Source organism: Planococcus citri, chromosome 5 (genome assembly GCF_950023065.1).
Source record: "Planococcus citri chromosome 5, ihPlaCitr1.1, whole genome shotgun sequence".
In the NCBI taxonomy this organism is placed as follows: Eukaryota; Metazoa; Arthropoda; class Insecta; order Hemiptera; family Pseudococcidae; genus Planococcus; species Planococcus citri.
Genome location: NC_088681.1, coordinates 19216138 through 19223086, shown reverse-complemented (window position 1 = coordinate 19223086; position 6949 = coordinate 19216138). Strand labels below are relative to the sequence as shown.

General features: G+C 34.0%; 1 long non-coding RNA gene across 1 annotated transcript; it reads right to left on the bottom strand.

Moving 5' to 3' along the window:
• Positions 1–882: 882 nt before the first annotated feature.
• On the bottom strand, positions 883–6143 carry LOC135847266 (uncharacterized). Its single transcript, XR_010559125.1, has 3 exons — positions 5390–6143; positions 3740–3967; positions 883–3598 (listed from the first exon to the last, which is right to left on the bottom strand). It is a non-coding gene; the product is annotated as an uncharacterized LOC135847266 (long non-coding RNA).
• Positions 6144–6949: the final 806 nt, after the last annotated feature.

Genomic DNA, 6949 nt, shown 5'->3' with positions numbered 1-6949 from the left:
TTTATCAGCATGCGAACGTTTTGTCTCTTTCATTTCATACCGGAATTTTCATTCGTTTGATTTTTTGGAGTTTTTGAATCTCATAAAAAAATCATAGCTTTGTTGTGAGAAGAGTAAAATCGTCCTCTTCTCAAATTGAGGCCTATCCTCGAGTACGTTTTTTTGACGAGTAATTTCCACTTATCCATCTTTGAAAATATGGCGGTCAAAAAAACACTTTTGGAATGTCTGCCTTGAAATGGCATGGAATGTGTATAAACTGGTTGAATATAGGTCGAGAATGTTGATTTTCTCGTCTTATGAAGAAATTTTAAAATTCTGAAGAAACCAAAAATCGCGCTGGAAGTTCCAGAATTGCTCGAAATTGTGATTTTGAGGGGGTGGGGGAGGATTAAAATGATACAGCCACGGTGTGTGTTTTTTCCTCTTAAATTTTCTAGCCAAAAAAGTTTCCTTGAGGGGTTCACCTGGAAATCGGCCTAAATGTAAATAAATCTTTTAAACATGGTCGAGGATGAGTCACAGTTTAATTTTTAGCTGCCTAAATTTATTTTTCAAATTGTGGAGAAATCAGAAATGGTGAAATTCGCTTCGAAAAAGTAAATAAAATAAACATTTCAAAAAATCGATATTTTTTGCTTTAGTTTTAGGCTTTAGTTGAAAGTTTTTCTAATAGAAGTTTCGGTTCTCGTAGTTTTCGTCCAAAATCAATCAATTATTTAGTTTCGTTTTTTAGTTTTTCATCCCTGGTTTAAAGTCCCAAAATACTTTTTTAAAAAGCTTTTTAAGGATGCTCTTGAAGTTTGAAAAAAAACCTGAAAAATTGCTTGTGTTAACGTGCAATCAAAATAAAAAAAAATTACAAAGAAAATAGGTAAACTGTATTTGATAAGTAATTTGACAACTAGGTACATATAAGTAGATATAATAAATTCATTTTGAGTAAGCTTACATGTAAGTATATTCTATTAAAAAGCTTTATAAAAAAGTAGGTACTCGTATTTCGGTACTTTAAACCAGGGAAGAACATTCAACTAAAGCCTAAAACTAAACCAAAAAATATCGATTTTTCAAAATGGGGGTTTTCAAATTTACAACGTAAGTATATTATTAAGCTATTATTCGGGTATTCGCGGTGGAAAAACACACAAAAAAAGCATCTAACTCATAAAAAATTACCAAAAAATGATGAAGAATTGAATTTCACCAGTCCATTTTCGATTTCTCCACAATTTAAAAACTCAATTTGGGCAGCTAAAATTCGAATTGTGGCTCATCCTCGACCAAGTATAAAGGACCTATTCACATTTAGGCCAATTTCCAGATGGACACGTCAAGAAATTTTTTTGATTATGAAATTTGAGAGGGGAAAAAAATACAAAAATGCACACTGTAGCTGCTGTAGCTGTATCATTTTTACCCCCCCTCCCCCATCACAATTTCGAGAACTTCTGGAACTTCCAGCGCGGTTTTTGGTTTCTCCAGAAGGCGTGAAAATGAATTTAGGCAACTGAAAATCGAGTTGTTGCTCACTCTCGATGTAAGTATTCAACGAGTAGACATCCCAAATGTGTTTTTTTGACCGGCATAAATTTTCGAATACGGATAGGCCCTAAGTGGAAATTACTAGTCAAAAAAACATGCTCGTGGAGGAATCAAAAATCCCAATGGAGGTTTCAAAATGACCAGAAATGGCTAGTTACAGGGCTCATTTCCACCATTTTTACTAAATAAATATTCCTACAAAAAAAAAAAACACGAATCGCCAAAAATGGTCAATTTTGAATTTTCAAAAATTTGTCAAAATCGAAGAATCCTACTGAGCAACTGAAATTCTAAAGTAAGAGGGTTTCAGAAAATGCTTTTTCCAAAAATAGCGGTCTCGTTTAAATAGGTGACGGACACCTCGAAGGATTCCCTTGTAAGGAAAATTGAGCTTTCCATTCGAACAGGGGCATGATGAACCAAAAGTTCTTGAAGTAGTATACCTACTTTTTAACAAAAAAAAAGATTTTATGCGACTTTTTTAATAATGTTTCCATCCAATGCAGTGCCTCCGTCAGCACTCTCTCCCCAAGGCAGCACAATTAAAGTTTATAAACCTTCCTGACCCAATTATTTTGAAATTCGATACCTACACTTTTAGCCCCTAAAACACACGATTTCTCACCAGTTGCTTAGAGGATTTTTTAAATTTTTCGATAAAAATTCAATAAACATTTTTCGCAGAAGTTCGGTTTAGTTTTAGGCTTTAGTTGAATGTTCATCCCTGGTTTAAAGTACCGAAATACGAGTACCTACTTTTTTATAAAGCTTTTTAGGATGACCTTGAATAAGTTGAAAAAAAAATCTTAAAAATTGCGCGCGTTAACGTGCAATCAAAATAAAAAAAGTTATAATGAAAAGAATCTGTATTTGATGAGTAATTTAACAGTTAGGTAGGTACATAAGTAGGTACATACATATAATAAATTCATGTTGGGTAAGCTTGCATATAAACATACGTATTCTATCGATAGTACCAATTAGCCAGTAATTTCTCGAGATAATCAACGGTCCAACTCATCGTGTAAACCTTTTAAATGGCATGAAATAATTTTATTTTACAAGTAATTAGGTAATGAACATACTTAGTTGCCTAATTTAGTATTGTTGAAATTTAAACAACTATACTGTGCGTTGGCCAGGTGCACCAGTGGTACCATCAGACTGAAATGTTTCTTTTCTAAAAGTGATGAATTTCCCTATAACAACTCCTTCTATAATACATCCATAATATTGTAAGTAAAAATACCAAACATCTATTTCTCTGAAAGATGAATTCTCCATTACTTTGTCTTGGTTGTACCAAACATCCCTTTCTCTAAAAGATGAATCCTGTATTGCTTTGCCTTGGTTGGGAGTCACATACAGTGAGAAAACTTCCCAAATAGTTATTACAGCAGAGAACCCTCCAAGCATTATCAGAATTCGCATATGCAGACCATAATTTGACCATAATTCCTTTTTATTGATACTGGCTGACCTGATATACCAGAATGCGCCAAAAATGAAAAATAAACGCGCGATGCGAATAATCCTCATTAACGCAGCTGCTCCAAAATACGAGGATATGCCTCCGTCTTTAAATGAGCCGAATATTGGATAATAGAGTAAAGGTACGGTTGTACTGAGAAGAATATGAAAGATGAATTTTTTATTCTGGGTAGCCAAGGAAGAAGGTTTTTGTAGATATATAGCAACTTTGCGAAAACACCAAAATAGATCCACAGCGATAAAGAATTTGAGTAAGGTTGTTGTCATTAACAAATATACAATAACTTCAGCAAAAATGTTCACGTATGGTTCTAGATCATTTCTTAATGCAACAATTGTGATTAAAGTAAAAGTGTAGATCAGTAGTAAGAAAAAACAGTAAACGGTTATATTCTTTGTTGTGAGACTTTGCGATGACGTGGTCTTGAAAAATTTGTACAAATGAATAATTACACAGATGGTTGAGGGTATGCATACGATAACGGATATGAGCAGCAACAGGTAAGTTAGTACAAGAAATACAATGCCAATGCCCATGATGTTGATTGGTATTTACACGAATCTGTATTTGTTTCAATTAACAAATTATTAAAAAAAAAAAAACAATAAATTAGGTAACTGGTAAAATCAACTTACGTGGGCATATTTGTACTAATAAAATATTAAAAGAAATATAAAATAGGCGTGGGTAAAGTAAACTTACGTTGGAAATTTTAATTTATAAAATCACTTTTACTGAAAAAAATTAGCTTTTTTCACATTAGGTGTAAGTACGAAACGTCAATTCGATAACTTTCTCCTACATGTTGTACAGTGGCTACGAACTAGTATGATGATCTCTGATCGAGAATGATACTCATCGAATATTTAATGTTTTCCCTTTTTTTTTTATCAGTTTCGTTCTTTCCGTTTCCCTTTCTGTGAATACACCCTGTTGGTAAAATGTCTCACTTGAATGCTTATTCCAATTTATTTTGTAATTTATTATTAAACGACTATTTTCAGAGTATCACAGCTATCGACAAAATAAAATGGGTGCCATTTATCGGCACGACAGATTAAATGATTTGAACGACGAAAAAAAGTGTTTTGCACGACATACGCTAACGTCTCAAAACCACTTTTTTAACGACGGAAAGAGTTTTCAACTATTGCACGACATCAAAAATTAAAGTGCATGCCAAAAAAATCAAAAGAACGCCAGCGTATGCCCGACGAATTGAATGAAATACATCGACGACTTTTGTGAATGAACGACGAAATAATGATAAAAGCGACGAATTTATTCACAAAATTAAAATTTCCTAAAACGATTAATTACTAAAGATATCAACGTAACTTAAAAAGATCCGTATGAATAATTATATGAGAAGTGCCTTTTTTGCCTTGTTTGGCCTACCCCTCTTCCTCTTCTGCCCTAGAGGCACATTTTTTGCTTCTATTGGCACAGATACTTTATCAAGTCGGATTTGCATCCCCAACGTATGTTTGCACAACTTGTCCTTAGCGAAAAACGGGCAAGTACAATTTAATTGTCGTACATCATCGTTTACAGAAATAGCCCAGATTCTGAACATCTCATTTTTCATTTCTTCAAATGTTTTCCAATTCCCATATTTTCGTTTATGCCTCGCTACTATGCGGTCTAAAATTGAAGAGCTCTATTCCAAAGTGGGTTAAGTCATTTTTTTCACCAAAAAATTCGTTTAAAATTTTTGTTGCTAAAATTTGTTCTGTTTCGAAAGGTCGGTGCACCTCTCCTTTCTTTGGACATTGAACAATTACTTGTAGAAAAAATCACTTTGAAAAATCGATGACTTAACTCACTCTTGAAGTAAAAATCTCCTGTTAACATTCGTCCAAATTGGTAGTGAGATGGCCACCTCACTCGAAAAAGGGACACAATTCACGGAAGTAGAATCTCTTGAAGTGAACCATCCTGATACCAAATCGAAAATTCCTCGTAAAAATTGACCAATGGGGAGGGGCCCACAAAGACATGAATAAAAGGAAAATGATAAGATATCACTTATTGAAACCACATAGTATGTACTATTCATTATTCACAAATACTGCCCCATTCATGTTCACTAATTCAAACGAGAGGTGAAAAATTTGCGTTATCGGGAAATTGAAATAATTTCGTCTTGCATTCCCTTTTTCGCCGCGTGAATTTTCTATGCTTGTCGTTCAATGCTGGTGTTTTAATGACGAAAACTGTGGTTAAATTGCTGTCGTTCAAAACCATGATTTCGTCGTGGGATTTTCCTGTCGTGCAATTCACTTAATCTGCGTTCAATTAAAGTTTCCTCAAATAAAAAAGCAAATATATGATGATGATTCGTTTTCTCACCTGTATGGATTTGAACGTGAAATAACGATTGGCTAATTTTTCACGTTGATGTATTCCAGTTGTGGAATGATGATGGATTTTTATTTATCTTTATGCAGATGACCGCGGTTATGAACCGAACCGGCATTAGCACGACGATTGCATTATAGGACTTTTCGAAATCAAATTAGTTAACAAATTTACAGTTTTTTGCTTTTTATTTCATTTTGCTATCACTTATGTCTGAACCATTTCGTTCGCTGCACCATATAGAAGATATTTAATAGGCGTATTTAATTGAAAATTGAAAGCAGCCACCACTACAATATCTCAACACCCAGTCACCCTCTCTTATACACACTATCCACACTAACCTCACTCGATCCCTCAGCCCACCTCATGCATACTTCTCACACTAAACCCACATATTTCCAAAATCCCAACCCTCAACACTGCAAAAGAGGTGAAAACCTAACGGCATGAAGTGTGATGAAGCTGCTGGCCCGAGGGGGGGGGGGTCAAGGCTAAATATTAATTATTTAATTTTTAAAAACACTTGATATAAGAAAAAACCCATGTGCACGAATTGAATTCTATTTTTGTACGAGTAAAAGATCAATTTTACACTGCACTTTTACACAAGTTGATTTAGAAAAGAAAAAAAATCACTATAAATGTTTCCAAAAATTATTCTTACAAGTCTAGAGCACACGATTAGGTATAATTTTATTAACGCGAATAACTCAACGTTTGTCATATCTACTGAGTACCTGGTTCGATCATTTCCGTAGTTAATCAGTATACGAGTAGTTATTAATAGGATTTAAAGTCCATCTCCCACGACCAACCGGATGTTGACGTCATCATAACGTCTCAATATTTTATAAGTGCCCGCGAATTGTGAGACAAATAGGTGACTCGCTGCGATATGATTATTTTTCTTGGATATTTGTCCTCATCTTATTAAAATATTTTTATTTGACGCGAGAAATTAGCTAAATTTATCTCCTATCCAATAAAGGTCTCATTGTCAAGTATTTTTCAACTAGATTTTATCAACATGCAAACGTTTCGTCTCTGTCAATCATACAACCGCAATTTTCGTGTTTAAGTTATTTTGATTTTTCAGAGTTCTATTTTCCCTACACGGGAATCTTTCGAGGAAACAAGACCACGATTTTTGGAAAAAGCATTAGGTATCCGAAACCCTCTAATTCAGAATTTCAGCAACCTAATTGGATTTTTCGATTTTTGGCAATTCATGTTCTTTTTTTAAATGTATACTTATTCAGTAAAAATGGTGGAAATCAGTCCTGAAACTATAATATCAACTCCCTTAACCCAAATTTCGCCATTTCTGGCCATTCTGAAGCCTCCATTTGAATTTTCGATTTCTCCAAAATTTTAAAACTTCTCCAAGAGGCGTGGAAATAAATTTGAGCAGCTAAAAATCAAGGTTTGGCTTATTCTCGAGTACGTTTTTTTGACTAGTAATTTCCACTTATCTATCTATCTTTGAAAATATGCCGGTCAAAAAAACACATGTCTGCCTTGAAATCGCCTGAAATGTGGATAAACTCG